Source organism: Lissotriton vulgaris, chromosome 1_1 (assembly GCF_964263255.1).
Source record: "Lissotriton vulgaris chromosome 1_1, aLisVul1.2, whole genome shotgun sequence".
Taxonomy (NCBI): domain Eukaryota; kingdom Metazoa; phylum Chordata; class Amphibia; order Caudata; family Salamandridae; genus Lissotriton; species Lissotriton vulgaris.
Window position 1 is genome coordinate 61,258,347 of NC_141685.1, and position 19,440 is coordinate 61,277,786.

Sequence of the window (19,440 nt, forward strand, 5' to 3'; positions counted from 1 at the left end):
GGTCCCCATGTCTAACCACCCTTGAGCCTGAATTGTTAGCCTATCGGATGTGGTACTGTAATTTCGGCGCCTGCTGTAACACCGGCTCCGGGGTCCAACACTCGTGTTCAAAATATCGTCGTACCATGACGAATTTGGTATCTACGGACCGGTAATGATTAGGACGTTATCCCTATGCATTTGCGTCACAATTGAGTGATGCTAACACCCTTAAATCGTAGCTTCCGTCCTGAACCCTCAGGCTCCATTTTGTAAATGGCATCCATCTTATGGCTTGCCCTCATATAGTCAATCGATTAAGACCGAGTTTGATCTGAAAGGACACGTCCGCCGTAGCTGACATCCCCATGACCTGGCCGAAGCTGACTCCACTGCCTCCAGCCAAACCTGTTTTGGCAGCTCCTCCCCCAGTGGTCGAACAAGATATCATCTAGGCACAACATGTCATAAACCATTCACTACATACAGACCATGTTTTCCATACACATACACCTGTCCATGCTTCTTGTTTATGACCCGTTTTATGATGGGAGGGTGCCCGACCTTACTGGTGTTACATCGATATCTGATGGGAATTCTGGATCTGGCAGAGTAATCCATCACAAACTGGACATCTAAAATATGTGCTGACCAGCATGACTTCACTCTTTGTATTGTTACAAAAATATGTGTATAGCCATATCATAAACTCAAGAATTCTTGCCTACAGCTGTTAGTTATGTATATAAGGAGAAGGCTGGTTCTGTAAAAACGAACAGTCTCCGGAGAACTTACGGCCCGTGCTGCCGTACTTCTAGGACACATGTTACTTGGTTGCAGCCAATAAAACTCGATCTCTGACTTCAACTAGAAGACTCCGTGTTTCTGTGGTCCATAACAGGGAGAACTCAGAGGTCCCCGGGTGTTACCCCTGGCACCACCGGGTCCCTAAAAACCCGGCACCTCAGTTGGCGCCCAACTCGGGGCGGTATCAAGCGGTGACGGTCCAAGCCAGATGTTCATGAGGAGCTTCGTGTGAAAATTCCAGAGGACGGCCAGCCACTTCAGCGACCCCTGCATGTCGACGTGGTTCCGAAGGTCTTTGCTGCGAGGTTACCCGCGTCCCGACGGCTACGAAGGACTGCTGCCCTGACTATCGCCCTGTTTTGGACCCAGTGATCCTTGGTAGAGCGAAACGATAGAAGAGTCTTCTAGTGACATCACCGATCTTCAATATTCAGTTAAGTATAAGTGGAGCGTCTCCCAGTCCTTAGTTTTGTTCTTAGTTTTGGTATCCTTGAGATACACCTTGTTTGGAACTTGCAAGCGCCAAAACCGAGGGATTCGTGTATTCACGAGAATATCATAATTAGATAATCCCTTGAAGTTTGAAGCTAGACTAGTGAGCGAAGATGCCTGGTCTTAGCAGACTTGGAAACTTGTTTTGTCTTGGTTGTGGTAAGGACTCCCGATTAGAGGATTCGTGTCCGGTTCCTCCGATTGAAACTCCAACATATGAGTTATATATCAAGCACGGAGTAGGCCCTATCACATATAATGAGGTAGGGATAAAATACACCCGCAAGGTGTTTTAAAATGGCCCCAATATGGTAGCTTTGACTCAGAAGTTTTAGACAACCTCGAGGTCAAACTGTTTAAGAAGAAAGCCTAGTTTGGTTCTTAGTTTTGGTATCCTAGAGATACGGTTTGTATTGGTTCTTGGTTCTTAGTTTGGTATCCCAGCGATACGGTTTGTATTGGTTCTTGCAAGCACCAAAACCGAGGGATTCGTGTATTCACGATAATATCATAATTAGATAATCCCGCAAGGATGGTGTTTTAAAATGGCCCAAATATGGTAGTTTTGACCCGGAAATATTAGACAACCTCGAGGTCAAATTGTTCAAGAAGAAAGCCCGGCCGGCGATGTTTGACTCTTTTTGCCTATGGCGCAAAGAGGCCAAACAGAAGGAAATAAAACTAGCAAAGAAAAATAAAAGAGGTATGTCGATGGTGCAAGCTGCCATCGCATACAGGGATAATGAGGAAGAGCAGGAAAGTGAACAAATGCCCAGAAGCAAGAAACTAGCAATAGATAAATGCTACCCGATGTTACCACATGGGAGACAAGACTCAAAGGGAACATCCGAGAAAGATCCATTAATGTCCCATTTATTGAACTCACCACCCCCATACACATCGAGTATTGTGGGACCGCCAAGGCGTATTGTTATACCACGCCCTAGCGCACGAAAAGCAGCTCTTGCACAAGCACCAGCTCCTCTTCAGCTGGTTCCTACTTCTCCGGCGCAGCCTTCTCAAGGGCCGCCGCCTTTGCTACATACTCCATCTACCTCTATGACTTTGCCTACTGCTCCAACTACTCACTATGATACTACGTCTGCTACTGCCTCGACTTCCTCTGCTGTTGCTTCAACTTCCTCTTTATATCAGCCTGTGTTTTCCGGCGCATCTGCTCCTCCACAAGCTTCTCCTTCTGTCAGACAGAGAGTGACAAGTACTGTCACCGGTCTATTCTCACCCTTCTTTGGGTCGCCTAAAACGACCCCTAAGACAGAACGTAGACAGTTGCGTAGCCAACTACCAGACTACGAGGAAAGAGTGGTACTAAATGAGTTAGCACGCAAATGGGTTATTGACACTGCTGAATATGATGTTCAGTCCGTTATGGAAGTCTTCCGTCAGTGGGATGCATCCACTCAAAGATATGTATTTGAAGAGATGTGCTTGTACCTCTGGGAAGATTTGCGAGACAATGACCCAAAACGCAGAATGCAGGAACTAGCCCGCATGCGATTCAAATTTTACGAAGGCATGATTATAGGTGCAGATGTTGAACGAGCAATAGATCTGCTGTTATCTTATAGGAGTACGGGAAATAGCTCTAGAGCGTTTGATGAGGATGATGTGTCAGATAGGAAAAAGGCGCAACAGTATCCCATGAGAGAGGTTCCTCCAGTATGGAGGGAAGGTGATGCGAATGGACAACCACCTGTTCCACCACACTTCCAGCGCGTATGGGTACATGTCCCCTGGAAAAGATCTGAAGTTTTAGCACTCAAACAGACACTACCTGATCCACGTAAAAACCCAGCAGGATATTATAAGGAGTTATCACAAACTGCCAGCTCATGTGTAATGAATTTAGCAGATAGAGACATGTTGTTTGGGAATGTTGTTCCGCATCCTTTATGGAGTAAAATCCGTCATGCAGATCATGATCAAGAACTAGGTGACTCATGGGCTAATATTACAGCTACTGATGCCAGACAAATTGGTGGCTCTAAACCCGAGCCCTTATTAGCAGACCTTCCCGGTAGAATTATCGCGTACATGAAAACGCTAATGCCTGAATTACGCGTAAATTGGGACAAGCTATCCGCATGCAAACAGAAGAAAGATGAGAATGTGTCCGACTTTTTCACGAGATTTGAGGAGACTTTCACTGATCATAGTGGTCAGGACATGGCTACCGAGGGTGGCCAAAGATTGTTTGTAGACAAATTTGTACATAATCTGCTTCCTGAACTGTGCAATAAGTTGATAGATTCAGAAAGTGCTTGGGCTGTTTCCACGTCAGCGCAGATTTTAGCCACAGCCCAGTACTACGAAAATAGACGCAAAGACGAGCTAGATAAGACAGACAAGAAGACTAAAGAACTAAAAACTAAAGTTCTTCTCCAACAAGCCTATCCGCCCCGCACTCCTAGTCAGCCCAATTATCAGCAACCACAGCAGTATTCGAGAAACGCACAAGGAAACGAGTTTTCCCACCAGCGTTCTCCGTATGGCCCGAATCAATGTGCATATTGCAAAGAAGAGGGTCATTTCAAAAGTAATTGCCAAGCTCTTGCACGACGTTTGAACGGTGTCTCCGGCGCAAGAGGTAGAGGTGTTCAACAGGCTCCTAGAGGTAGGGGCCGTGGAACTTTCTCCCAGAACACCATTTCTTTCCCGCCTCAGAATTCTATGAATAGCTTTGACCAACAGAATAATGCGTCCTCCAGGACAGCTCAGTACTATGCAGACGACTATTACGCAGAGAACGAGAATGAGGGTCATAATTGCTAGGACAGCCATGGACAAAGAGAGGGAGCTGTTTCAGTTCCAGTAGATCAGAGTGGACCTTATGTTGAGGTGATTACATCCGGAGTATCAGAGATATTTCTGCTGGATACTGGTGCTACAAAAAGTTCTATTATGCACTCAAAACTTCCTGGCGCACCTTTGTCCGGCGAAATGAATGTTTCAGTAGGTTTTTCTGGCGCCCCTGTTAGAAACCCGATCTCCAGTCCCATGCCCCTTTCTGTTGGCCCATGCGAATTAGAAGCACCCCTCATTTTTACAACAGGTTGTGGCGAAAATTTGTTAGGTTTGGATTTGTTGAAGAGATTATATGCTACTTTGTACTGTTCTCCTTCGGGAGTACAACTCACCCTTGGTAAGAAAGTGATTTCCCCGATGTATTTGTCAAAAGAAAGAATTCCAACTGAATTGTCATCTCTTCCAGATGTACTTTGGGCGAATGGTTCTAATGATGTGGGTCATTTGGAGATAGCACCGTATGTGATAACATTAAAAACTAATGTTAGGTTGCCACGTAAATTGTAAATTGTAAATTGTTGTGTCTTGTAAAGCGCACTGCTACCCGGAGGCCTCGTAGCGCTATAGACCGCTGGGGAACCCGTCCTGGCTTTCCCTGTGAGATAGTCCCTCGTGGGGGTCTCCAAGGTGAAACCAGGCATCCCCGGCGTTTGTGTGGGGCCGTTGTGGAGATGAGGCAAGCTAATGCCCAGAGTTGCCGAGTGTGCTCCCTGGTCGGAGTAGGCACCGATGAGAGAATTATCAGTCCGCTGATCCTGGTCCAAGACCCTGCCGCGTCGGGAATCGAACCCTGGTCCCGGGCCGTTCTCTGCACTCGGGTCTGCCGCCTCTAACCAGTGAGCCACACCTCTCCACCCCAATATAGAATATCCAACGAATGTGAAAAGGCTCTGTTAGCGATCGTCTACGATCTAATTGCGAAAGATGTCATCGAAGAGACTTCAGGCAACATTTGTAACAGTCCTGTTTTGCCTGTATTAAAGCGTGCCGATCCTTCACAGCCCCCTGTGTACCGATTTGTGATCGATCTAAGGGAAGTGAATAAGATCGTTGTACCACAGTTTCCAGTCGTCCCCGACATTACTGCCTTACTGACAATGGTTCCAGCCTCAGTCACGTGGTTCTCAGTGATCGACCTGAAGAATGCCTTCTTCAGCATCCCGATTGCCGAGGAGAGCAGGGATATTTTTGGCTTCAATTTAGGAGGACGAAGCTTCCGCTTTAAACGCGCTCCTCAGGGCTACTGTGAGAGTCCATCAATATTCAGTCAGGCTCTGAAAACACAACTAGATACAATTGTTTTACCTGGTGGCGCGACTCTGATTCAGTATGTAGACGATTTGCTGATCGCTGCAGATACTGAAGAGGTTTGCAAGCAAGCTACCTTGTCATGGTTGCGTCATCTATGCGACATGAAACATAAGGTCTCGCTTTCCAAATTACAATTCTGCCGACAAGAAGTAACCTACTTAGGTCATATCTTGTCGAAGGAGGAAAGGAGACTGACCCCAGAAAGAATACAGGCAATTGCAGAATTGAGTGTCCCAGCTATGAATTGACCCTGTTAGCAAGTCACATTCACATAAAGAGGTGTGATACACTCAACCCTGCTACCTTATTACCCGTTCCAGCAGAGACAGATGAGGTCGACAAACATGATTGCTGTTTTAGGACAGAGGAAGAGACCAAAGGGAGAGTAGACTTACAGGACACTCCCCTCCTTGAATGTAATGATAACTTATGGGTTGATGGTTCATGTTTCAAGTTGCCGAATGGTGATACGACTGCAGCATATGCCGTGACAACATTACACACGATTGTCGAGACAGCTCGCATTCCCCAGAATTCTGCACAGGCAGCGGAGTTAGTCGCACTCACAAGAGCAAGTGTGTTGGCGAAAGGAAAACGAGTAAATGTGTACACTGATAGTCAGTACGCCTTTGGCGTAGCCCACAGTTTTGGAAGATTGTGGCGTGAACGTGGGTTCCTGACATCACACGGTGCGAGAATTCAACACGGACAGCTAGTACACGACCTTCTCGAGTCACTCACCTTGCCCCTACAGGTTGCGATTGTAAAGTGCAGCGCGCATAGGAAAATCCGGGATGATGTTGGTCGAGGGAATGCATTTGCCGATGAGGTCGCGAAAGAGACAGCAAGGAACACAATGAGTCGGATGTATGTCGTAGGTCCTGCTAGATGGACCCCTGATGTGGGTATGTGTGAGGATACCATTGAAAGCGTGAAGTCTATACAAGCTGACGCTACCGAGAAAGAGGTGAATGAATGGAGAGAAAGCAAGGGTAAGTTGGATGCGAATGGTTGTTGGGTCGAACTGTCAGAACATCAGCGATGGTTGTTACCTAACACCTATGTGCTCGCAGTGGTAACGATGGCCCATGGAATGGCACACATCAGTGTGAAAGGAATATGTAAACTGTTGGCCCCAGTATGGCAGAATAGTGGTATCCCAAAATGTGCAGAGAATCTGGTCAGAAATTGTATGGTATGTTTGAAGCACAATCCCGGTAAAGGAACCCCAACCCCAGCTGGTCATTTTGCACCCCCAGCGTATCTGTTCGAGGTCCTGCAACTCGATTTCATTCACATGGAGAGGTGCAATAACCTAAAATATGTCCATGTTGTCGTTTGCGCTTTCTCCAGGTGGGTAGAAGCGTACCCCCTTAAGAACAACACTGCATTGTCAACTACCAAAGCCCTTGTCAAGGAATTCTTCCCCAGATTCGGCATGCCTAGAATTGTCTGGAGTGATAATGGAAGTGAATTTGTGGGACGAGTGACGAAGAGAGTGTGTGAGTGTCTAGGCATCCACCAAAAATTTCACGCTGCGAATAATCCCCAATCGGCAGGATTGGTAGAGTGCTATAATGGCACGTTAAAATTGAAAATGGCCAAGATCCAAGCCAGCACAGGCCTCAAGTGGCCAGACGCCCTGCCTTTAGCACTCCTGTCTACCAGGATGATTGTCCACTCCAGATTAGGACTCAGCCCACACGAGATCGTGTTCGGGCGCCCAGCAAATATATGGGGAGTACCGAGGCCCAGAAAGCTCAGGGAAATAGAGTACCCTGCACTGTTTGACTATTTACATGAACTGACAACTAAACTGCATGCTTTACATCAACAGGTCCACAGCTCCTCTCCACCGGTGTCCGACGATCCAGGCCACTCCATCGAACCTGGCTCCTGGATCCTGGTTCGGAACTTCAGACGAACAAAGAACGAGGAGCCTCGCTGGACCGGACCTTTCCAGGTTTTGCTGTCTACCCGCTCTGCAGTACGTGTCCACGGGTAGAAACATTGGGTGCACGGCGCCCACTGTAAAAGGGTCCCGCTCCCCCTTCCATATGACCGATGGGTCCGGCAAGGAGTCGCTGACTCCGAAACTGAGTTCATACCTCATTTTGTCCCCTTCAGCGATGCACGATTAAAGGGAACTGGTACCGACAAAGAAAGCGATTGTATTTTGCAAGGATCTGTGCCACCGTCGATGCAGTTGGACACTACAGAACCTGAAACATTGTTTGAAGACCACACCGTACCTGGAAAAGAACGATATAATCTGAGGTCAAGACCAAGGAACTGACATAACTAACCTAATACGATTTCCCCCTTTTTCCCCCTTTTTCCCCATGAACTATTTTTGATTCTCACAGCTCTCTCGCCCAGGGAACTAGCTCATTTTTGATTTTCGAACCGCCATCCGGTTCTGCTGCTAGGGCCGCGGTTGAAGTCTGAGGAGTGCAGCCGGGGACGCCTAGGTCAACGGTTCTGGTCGATCTGAGGGAATTACCCCGGATCGGACAGAGCGCACATCTTGGCAGAAGCAACCTCCCACCGCAGGCAGCAACCAGAGGATGGAGTTTCCGAGGGTAGAGAGACCTGCTAAAGACATGAACTTTAAAAGAAGAATATGCACTGTGATGGCCAGGAAGAAGTTCCTGATAATATGTATTTTGATGATATGTATCATAATGATGTTCTTGATTGGTTATACCTTATCCACGTTTCAAATCACCTTTGTAAACAACACTCAGTCCACACCTCCTCCAACTGTTTCTTTACACTCCTTTCACCCTCTACCTGAACACGAGTCTGCCAGAAGACTAGAATTCTGTGATGAACACTACTAATTGTTGGATATGCGGTCTCATGCCACACACTGCAGATAAGGACATCCCTTACTTCATTCTACCATTCAGCTATTACGGTTCTCTGTTGGCTTTCCAGACCATGTTCCTGTTCGCCCTAGAACCGTACCCGCCCCGTTCCGCAGAGAGTGATTCCAGCAACAAGGCACTAGTGGTAGGGATAAGAAATATGAGTAGGGATGTTGACACGTATCAAACGATTCCTAAAGATGAACTCGCTCCCTACAGTCACTGGAATGTGACTAAATCCGGGATCTCTTTGAATAAAAGCCAGAAAACAAAGAAATCCTCCCCAGCCTGGATAGTACCCCACCGAGGTCACTTGTGTCTGCAAGGTATTGGCAGGGATCCCAAGGCACAGTTGGGGAAGAGCGTATGCACGGAAACGTATGTGTTTGCCTCCCGAACTTCCCCTCCATTCTTGGCGGCTAAAGGCACCTATTTCATCTGCCATGACAAAGCCTACACATGGTTGCCCCCTGACTTCTCGGGCACATGTTTTATCTCGTTTCTGCTGCCACCCACCTACACGGCCGGGGCATATTACCATCGGACAAGGACAGTTAGGGGTGTCGTGAGTCAAGACGACACTGCGGGTCAGGAGTTTGGAGACTTCGCAAAGGGTTTTCTGCCATTTTGGGGGCCCATGGTGAACAGCAGGAACATTTGACAATTAACGAGAATAGTTGAATCCGCCGTGACTGAAACGGCCGGTGCCCTTAGCAACCTGACAGCTGAGCTTCAGTCGGATCGACTTATGACCCTTCAGAACAGGGTTGCCCTAGATGTCATACTTGCAGACCGTGGTGGTGTATGTAGAGTGATCCAGTCTAGTTGTTGCATTTTCATCCCCGATAATGCTCCGACAGTATACCAGGCCATCTCCAAATTGCACAAAATCTCTGATTCCCTTCACTTAGAGAAAAGGGAACTGGTCCTTGCTAGGGTGGTTCTGGGAACTGATCTCTGCCTGGGGATGGAAAACTCTGATCTTCATCGGGATGATCTTAGCCGTTCTGTTTATGTTCCGCCTGTTTGTACAGTGCGCTCCTGCAATATGTGGCCTCTGCGCTACTTCATGTGTAAGGAAGCCTGTATTAAGGGACGAATTGAGCAACAAAATGATGCTACAGCAGCATCTCCATGAATTCATCAATACTGATTTGGACTCAGATTAGAGTGAGTTATTGCCTAAAATTAGGGCAAAAGGAGGGTCTGTGGTACTGTAATTTTGGCGCCTGCTGTAACACCGGCTCAGGGGTCCAACACTCGTGTTCAAAATATCGTCGTACCATGACGAATTTGGTATCTACAGACCGGTAATGATTAGGACGTTATCCCTATGCATTTGCGTCACAATTGAGTGATGCTAACACCCTTAAATCGTAGTTTCCGTCCTGAACCCTCAGACTCCATTTTGTAAACAGCATCCATCTTATGGCTTGCCCTCATATAGTCAATCGATTAAGACCGAGTTTGATCTGAAAGGACACGTCCGCCGTAGCTGACATCCCCATGACCTGGCCGAAGCTGACTCTACTGCCTCCAGCCAAACCTGTTTTGGCAGCTCCTCGCCCAGTGGTCGAACAAGATATCATCTAGGCACAACATGTCATAAACCATTCACTGCATACAGACCATGTTTTCCATACACATACACCTGTCCATGCTTCTTGTTTATGACCCGTTTTATGATGGGAGGGTGCCCGACCTTACTGGTGTTACATCGATATCTGATGGGAATTCTGGATCTGGCAGAGTAATCCATCACAAACTGGACATCTAAAATATGTGCTGACCAGCATGACTTCGCTCTTTGTATTGTTACAAAAATATGTGTATAGCCATATCATAAACTCAAGAATTCTTGCCTACAGCTGTTATTTATGTATATAAGGAGAAGGCTGGTTCTGTAAAAACGAACAGTCTCCTGAGAACTTACGGCCCGTGCTGCTGTACTTCTAGGACACATGTTACTTGGTTGCAGCCAATAAAACTCGATCTCTGACTTCAACTAGAAGACTCCGTGTTTCTGTGGTCCATAACAGGGAGAACTCAGAGGTCCCCGGGTGTTACCCCTGGCACCACCGGGTCCCTAAAAACCCGGCACCTCACGGATGCCACAAATCTAGTCCATCCTCTCAATATCTACAGCTCAAGGTTTTAGAAGTTGACACTTGTAAAGTAAACACGAGCTAAAGAGTACGCAAATGCTCAGGGGCTTTTTACATCGGTGACAAATTTTACATCCAACCAGTATAGTCCAGTTAGATCTAGAGTCTTAAGATCCCTGTTTGTTTCTGAAAACATAAAATAAAAATCAGTGGTAAATACCTGCTATGAACCCCAGAACTGACCACTGATTCAGAGGGACACTTGCCCCGGGTCACAGATCCAGATGGCCTGGCACCAGATTTCACCTTAAATGAAGAAGCAAGCAGCGAGACTCCTCCAAGACTCAGGCTGCACTGAATGGCGCTTGGGCAATGTTTGCCTCTGAATAAACACAATGTCTTTGCCCTTGAAACAGCTGGAAAGCTTTTCCAGACCAACAACTAACCCTTTTGTCCCAGGTCTGCGCACCACCACAGAACCTCGAGAGATAGGTAGGTTATTTATTGATTCTACTAGAACCAACATAGCGCCTAGAGATAGCACAGTGAGGGTGTTTGCGCTATAAATTATGATAATGATTTTACAGGTTTTCACTGCTCTGGAAATGCTTAGCTTCGTCTCATTTTTATCTTCTGTGATGTTACCATACAACATTGTGAGCACTGGGTTCAGAAATTTTAAAATAACTATTTTAAAATAAAAGACACAATATATACCCAGTTCTGACGTACCTTGAAAGTGTCCCTGAACACATTAGGGGACTGTTAATAACCCAGAGAGCGCGAGCCCCACACCTGCAGGAATACTCAGTGGGTTGTGCGGGCTACATTTAAAGCAGACTGCTAAACTCAGTGGTGGTGCACCCAACTAATTCCTTCAACCTGTGGGTTAGAAATCTAAACCCTGTAGACCTGGCCGCTAGATCCCACAATCTGCAACATGGTCTTTACTCCTGTATGGGGTGAGGATCAGACTAGACACAACATGTGCCCCCACGTATGGTGGCACTATCCCTGTTGTGCCCTTCACTTCTCTATAGGGTGAGGTTCAAACTAAACACAGCTTGGAAGCCCTGCCCACAAGGTTGCATTTCACTTCTCGTGCCCTTAATTCCTGTTCGGCGTGAGGATCAGACTAGACACATCATTTGTCCCTTTTAAGTGACAGTACTACTTATAGCTCCTTTTACTCCACTATGCAGTGAGGATCAGACTAGATGCAACTTGTACTCCCTCTTAAGGTGGCGAAACCCTTCTTGTGCCCTTTACTCCTGTATGAAGTGAGGGTGAGACTAGCACAACTTGGTCCCCTCTTAAGGTGGCAATACTCTTGTGCCATTCACTCCTACACAGGAGTAGGCTCAGACTAGACACACCATGTGCCCCTTCCAAATGCTGAATTAGCTTCACAATGGAACTATCATGCCAGAAATCACTGTCGTTTGCGATGGCAAACAGTTGGAGAGGGGCTCTGGGAGTGGTGCAGAGAAATGGCCTTCAGTCCTGCCCTTTTTATCATACCCGGGCAAAGCTGTGATAGAGAATGGCTAAACACAGAGAGAAGGTACGCTCTGCGATCAATCTTAAGAAACTGTTATCATACTGGGGAAAAGCTGTGATAGAGAACAGCTCAACACAGAGGGAATGTGTGCTGTGCGATCCATCTTAAGAACCTCGATGCACAGGGTTTCTATGTTCTGCTTCTGCTAAGTTTTAGCACAGAGAATTTGGAAATCACAAATGAAACAGTATGCACAACATAGCTCCCCGCCCCACATTGTAAGAGAGATGCGTTCTTCCCAAAGATGCGCAACAAACAGCCGTCACTGCATTAATAATGTCCAGATTAGACTACTGCAATAGTCTATGTCTCAAAATCCAGGAAGCATCTTTAAACAAACTTCAAATACTGCAGAACGCAGCAGCCAGACTCCTTACAGGCACGCCAAAGTTCGACTCAATCTCAGCCAAAATTAAAAAACTTCAGTGGCTGCCGGTTAGGAAGCGCACTCAATTTAAGTCCCTCTGTCTGGTGTTTAAAGCCCATCAGGGAACCAGACCAGAATTTTTCAAACAATAATTACGCTGGTATACGCCTCATAGAACACTGCGGTCTTTAGAGGCAAGACTCATAAATGTCCCGAGGGTAAAAAAAGCCACTTAGGGAGGAAGAAGCTTCACTGGGAATGCGGCCAGAGCATGGAATGCTCTGCCATTATATCTGCGAAGCATGACCAATCTTCTGGCCTTCAGGAAGGCACTGAAAACATGGCTGTTTACTAACTGATCTTGCCATCCTCTCCCACGCCTTTCAATCCTCTGTCGGCCTTCACACAGCGCCAGGACACCTCCGGGTATAGGTTGCGCTGTACAAATACCAATAACATTACCATTAACACACTCAAGTGTGAACACATTTCACCTTACATATAAGTGCACAGTGATCTTGCCATCCTCTCCCACGCCTTTCAATCCTCTGTCGGCCTTCACACAGCGCCAGGACACCTCCGGGTATCAGTTGCGCTGTACAAATACCAATAACATTACCATTAACACACTCAAGTGTGAACACATTTCACCTTACATATATGTCTTATGAGAATGCCATGACTATCGCTGCGAGGCATCAGAGCTCTGTACATGGTCCAAGACCTAGAGAGTCAACATGTGATTAGAGGGGAGATGGTTTCTAAGAGTGAGAGAGGACTGTTAATGCGTCACAATGTGATATTCTTTAAAGAGGTGCATTTTCAGTTCTTTTCGATCACAATTTGTAGCTCTGACAATTTCATATATGCCTGATGTATTATTTCTATTACAGCTCCTTCTGCATTGAGAAGACCCATCCTAGAACAGCAGAGGGGCAAAACACATGCTGACAAATCGAGAATGAAGGGATTGTGACAAGGTCGATGAAAACTAACAATATATCCTATGAAAAACCTCAAATCTTTAATTGATGGAGCGCAAAGAGCGATATAAAGTGATAAACTGAGAAAAACGTAACCTGGAGAATTGATTAACATAAATTGAAAACTAACAAAGAACTACATAACCACAGCTGTGTGACCTGGAAGTTGGTTATTTCTCAATATAGCTCGTATTTGTGATTACGTTACAGTGCACACGTTATCATCCGCACTAGAAGAGATGGGAGCCTTGGGTGTCTGGTGACAGAAGCTCATTTACATACAAAGGGGGTGATGCCTGTTCACAACGCACAACACAACTTGTTTACGTAAAATGCTTGTACACATCACAGTGAAAAGTGACTCAGGTAACAGTGTGATTGTTGTAGGACATGAGTGGGCGTTCTTAGTTGTTGAGATATGAATGTCTGATGGGTGCATCTTTAGCTCTTTCAACTGTTCGAGAGAGGGTGGTTGTCTCAAATACTCGGGGCACAGCTACCAACAGCTTCCCTCATAATCTTTACTTTTTGCATCTACAGTGAGTGCAGATTCCACCTAAGACAGTAACCGTTGTCAGGTAGGTGATCTGCTTCCTGGAATCAGCCCGCTTTGCTTTTCCCTACTATGGTCGACAAAGGTAAATGTGTCTTCCACTAAAATGTCACTAGCTCGCTTTTGGTAACGTAGCTTGAGTAATAAGGCCACGCTCAAAGGTAAATCAAAACAGTGGATGTCACAAATTTCAATACAATGTAGAAAAAAAGAGACAAAGAAATTCAAAATAAGTGTAGAGAAACAGGAGTATTTAATAATTACTCAGGAGTGAAAATTAAAACCAGGTCAGTAGTTTAAGGGTTATTAATTAGTAAAAACAACTGTCCCAAAGGAAATAAAGGGCTCATTTAGTAGTGTGTTCAACACCACAAAAAAGCAGATCCACTGAATCAATCAGGAAGTCACATATAAAAAAGTAGGGGACCTCACTAGCCATGCTCGAGAGGCACTGGTAAGTCCAATTTCTGGTGATGATCAACACTGGAATTTGATGCAATGTTTTGGGCTCAATCAGTTCCAGAAGCTGACGAGATGTGCAGAAGTGTCATGAAGTGCAACATTCCCACAGAGTAGAGTTGGGTCATCACGTTGAACCTGAATTCATAGCCATCTAAATCTATGAAACTTCAGGCAGTTAAGACAGCTGCGAAGTCTTCAGAGCTTCCAAGTTATAGAGATGGTCCAAGGTTGATAAGAGCCAAAGCATGGAACGTCGTGTGAGACAAGCAGCGTAGTGGAGCTCACGCTGGAGGTTCAAACATGAAACTTTTAACCGTCAAGGTGTATCACAGCAGGGTTAAAGGTTGTTTAGCGATTCGAACCCATATCTCACTTATCAAAGTGGAAAGGTAGAATACCAATAAATGCAGATTAAGGTGCAGGAATCTCAGGGTTTGGGCTCTCTGTGCTTCCACTGTAGCCGTACAGCGAGGGTGTTCATCGTATAAAAATGTATACATAGGATAAGACCTCAGAACCAGGCAAAAGCAAAGTACATTTCTGTGCTTATGTTGTGGTGAAACCAGCAAAATCAGGTAAAAGGAAGAGAAGGTAAAATACAAAATCAAATCACGATAACATGGTTGGGAGAAACCGAGCACTTAAAGACGGTGGAGGAATTGCTGTTATTTACAAAAGAGAGTTCTCCTGTAAATGGGAAGACCTCGACTTCCCTGACTGTGAGGCGGGCCTGTTTAAATTAACTCTTTCCCCCCAATTTACCTTAACTGGCATCCTGATTTACTGTCCACCTGGATCAGTGAGCGGTTGGGCTACTGCACTTCCCGAACTCATTGCTCCTTTATTAGCACAATCCACTAATTTTACCATTGTTGGGGATTTAAATATTCATTTTAATTCTGTCTCGTGTGCTATTGCTCAACGTCTCTTACAAGATCTTGAAGCTCTTGACCTGCATCTCTATAATTCCGACCCTACGCATAAGGCCGGTAACCTTTTAGACCCTATTATTTCCAATCTGACGACCATTTCCTATCAATCCTCTACCCCTGTTCTTTGGTCAGATCATTTTTTAGTTAAGTTTTCTGTTAAAATATGTATAGCTGACACTTCCAGGCCAGACCTTACCCACAAAACTAGTAGGAACTGGAAACGTCTAGACCTTGACAGATTTAACTCTTTTCTGGCCAACTCTATCCCGTCAGGTTCTAATACAACGATCAAAGAGCTACCCACAATTACATCATGGTTAACCACAGCCTTGGATTCCTGCTTACCTACCCAAAAAAATAAAACTCAAATTCACCACCCCCCGGCGCCCTGGTTCAATGACTCTTTACGCCTGGAAAAATCCAATTGCAAGAAACTTGAACGTATTTGGCGTGCAAAGTATAACCCCGAGCACAAAGCTAATTATAGATCCGCTCTTAAATCCTACCATGCGGCATGCGACACTGCTAGAGCTAACTTTGCCAACAACACCATACTCACGGCTCAAAACAGGCCCAAGGCCCTGTTTAAAATTGTTAAGGAGCTCTCTGGTGCTTCCTCAGTTCCGAAAGACCCATGCTTAGACACTGCACAGTGTAATGCTCTAGCTAATTTTTTCCGGGAAAAGATAGACAAAATCTATGCCATTTTTAATTCCACTTCTGCTACCCCTACCCTTGTCGCGCCCCTGGTTACTCCTCCTTGTTCCTTGCCTACCACTCCCCCATTGCTTTCCTGGGATCCTATTTCCCCTGCGCTTTTTAAAAAATACCTTCAGGACATCAAATCGGGTTCTCCCCTTGACCCTCTCCCCCCTCAAGTTCTGGGTTCCCTCGACCCAGTTCCTCTCCACATTATTTTGGATGTCCTCAACGCCTCATTGGTAGAAGCGACTGTTCCGAATGAATGGAAGCACGCAATGGTGGTACCACTATTAAAGAAGGCCAATGCTGATCCGAATAATCCTTCCAACTTTCGCCCTATTTCTTTGCTTTCCTGTTTCTCCAAGATTTTGGAGAAACATGTCAATTCCTTACTTAGTTCTTTTGTTGAATCCTCCAATTTTCTCCATGGATCCCAGTCCGGTTTCAGGGCTGGTTTCTCCACGGAAACTACTCTCCTTGGCGTGTCAGAAACCATCAGGCGCCAAGTGGATAATGGTGAGACGGTGGCACTCATCTTGCTTGATTTGAGTGCCGCTTTTGACACCGTCTCCCATTCCATCTTATTATCCACCTTGGAGGCAGTTGGTGTTGGTGGTACCGCCCTGGCCTGGATTGCTAACTTTTTGTCTGATCGCACGTTTCAGGTTTTTTCTTCTACCTCTGTATCTTCCACCTTTCCTTCTTCTCACGGTGTTCCCCAGGGTTCTATCCTCAGCCCCCTTTTCTTTAACCTGTACGTAAGGCCTCTTGCGTTCTTGGCCGAACAGGCTGGTCTCACAATCTACTCCTACGCTGATGACACGCAGGTCATCTACTCACTTTCCACTAACAAAAACCTCCCTTCATCCTCTCTCCAAATTGGATTAAAGCATATATCGGACTGGATGTTGAAGCACAAACTGAAGCTCAACGGGGACAAAACAGCTGCTCCTGTTTGGACCCGACACCTCTCTCTGGGGCCCTCACCATTGGCCTCCGGAGATGGGTCCCTTACCCATTCCATCAGTGTCTGCGCGCAACCTCGGTGTGATCTTCGATAACCAACTCACTTTCAAACATCATGTTGTGAAAGTTGCGGCCACCTGTACTACCATCATCAGGTGGCTGAGAAAGATCACTTGGATGCTGCCTACAGACACTTTGAGGACTGTTGTCCAGGCCCTTGTCATCTCACGCCTGGACTATGGGAACATTCTGCTCTTAGGTGCTGCCAAAGAGGTAACCAGGAAATACCAAGTGGTTCAAAATATGGCAGTTCGTCTGATTTGCCACCTTCCCGCAAGATCATCGGTCACTCATCACAGGCGTAACCTGCATTGGCTGCGCATTGAAAGCAGAGTGCACTTTAAAGCACTCTGCTACATGCATAAAATCATGACTGATAGAGCCCCGCGTTATCTTGCTGCTTTAGTCCAACAATATGTTCCCCCCCGTACACTCAGGTCCTCGTCACAAAACAAATTTAAAATTCCACGCATCAACAGAGCCAAAATGGGTGGCCGCTCGTTTGCCCTGTTGGCCCCATCCTTATGGAACTCTCTTCCTCAACCCTTGCGCACGGAATCGTGCTTTCTGAAATTCCGTAAAGGAATAAAAACATGGCTTTTTAACAACTAATGTCCCTCCCTCTTTTCACCGTTCAGTTTGCTTTAGCGCCGGGAAACCTCCGGGTAGCTGTGCGCTTAATAAATGTAATAATAATAAATGTAATAATAAATAAAGAACAAGGAGAAATTACCTGATCCTACTACGGTAATGATAAATTGCTGCTACAGGAGGCCCTCAGGAGGCGAGTGATGTAGCAAGTCCAGGAAAATTACTTCAAGGTATTCATTGCCGCTCCCCAGCCAAACAAACACACCGGACCATCCCATTTGCTCTAAGAACAGCCCAAGTGCCCGCGTCCACTTTAGCGTTACCACAAAAAGGAAACACTCAGGTTGAGTTGGACACCTCGAGCTTATTCACAAAAGTACCTTACACCTGTGAGTAATCTATACATACAAGGATGCTCCTAGAGTATCTTTGCTAGTTTTAGCTATTCACCATTATGATAAAGTTACTCAAAAGTGTTGACTTGCACATCTGCACACGCTTAAACAGAGGTGGAGTCAAATTTACAAATGTAACTTACTTCATCCAAAGTGGAGCAATAGAAAGTGCAGCACCATACATGGCCAACCACTGGTAATGCAAAGCCCTCCCATAGACAATAATGGAGAGAGAGAGACTTAAAAATCGAACCCATTAAAAAATAAAGATAAAATAAAATTATGTATTTTGCCTTTTAAAAATAATCACACCTTCAAAAGAATGTTATAAAATTACATGTATTTAAAATTAATTAGTTCATGATAATATGTTCATCTTTTAATTTAAAAAATATTGCAACTATTAAAAAATACTTTCAATTAATTCTATACATGATTTTTTAAGGATGTACCCCTCCGAATAGAGGTGAATAAGGCAGATCAGTAATTCGGAGTACGTAGTAAGAAAATCAGAACGATTTTAGCTAGTTGGGATTTTTGAAACAGATCTGTGAGAAAAACTTTTTTTTTACATTTAAAATCAATTAGATCTCTAAGTAAACTGTGAGTTTTTAATTTGTTCAATATTTAAAGTTTATAACATTTACATTTGTATTTAACATCAAAATATTTTTTCCAAGTGTAATAAACAATTTAAATATTCTTTATATTTGTTACACAGGGAAAACTCCACCCAAGTTGAATATATAGAAGATATATTTGTATTATGGTTTAATTAAAGGTGTCACACCATAGCAAGTGGAGCGACATCTCGCTCCACCCGATCGCACTATTGAGTTATGCCTTCACGGCAGTTACATTCCAGAGGATACTCCATTTTCAACTTGCTCCTCATACTCTTTACTCATTTTCTCAGTTTTAATATGCTTTAATTCCACAGGCGGGGTGATCATGCATTTTCCTAGATTTCTAGTGCTCCCACTGTGTCCATCCGGACCTCTTAAGAAAGAACACGACATAGGCATTTCTTCATTCAGGCGCAGTGTTTAATAAAACCCAATGCATTTCGTGCTTAAAAGCACTTCTTCAGGGGTCACTACAATCAGATAGAAACAGTCTCCAATTAATACATTCTCTGCGTTTGCACAGTTTATCATATACTCAAAATTTTCACAACATTATAAGTAAAAACGGTAATTATTGTTAAGAAAAACAACATTCTTCCTGTCTACCCAAACCATCAACAGCTTGCGTTTTAACCTTAAAATTGAAAATTCACACCCTTCATTCCCTTGTGATTAAATCACTCTATCACAACGTCCTATTACCACCCTCGTGTTGCCCCATGTTTATAACAATCTCAGTGCTTCATGCCCCATTAAACATCTTGCCTTGTTTGTTTAGTTAATACAGCTCTGTTCCTTTTACTAAGCTTCTGCTCTGAAATATTATTCACTTCCCTCGAGAAACATTTTAAT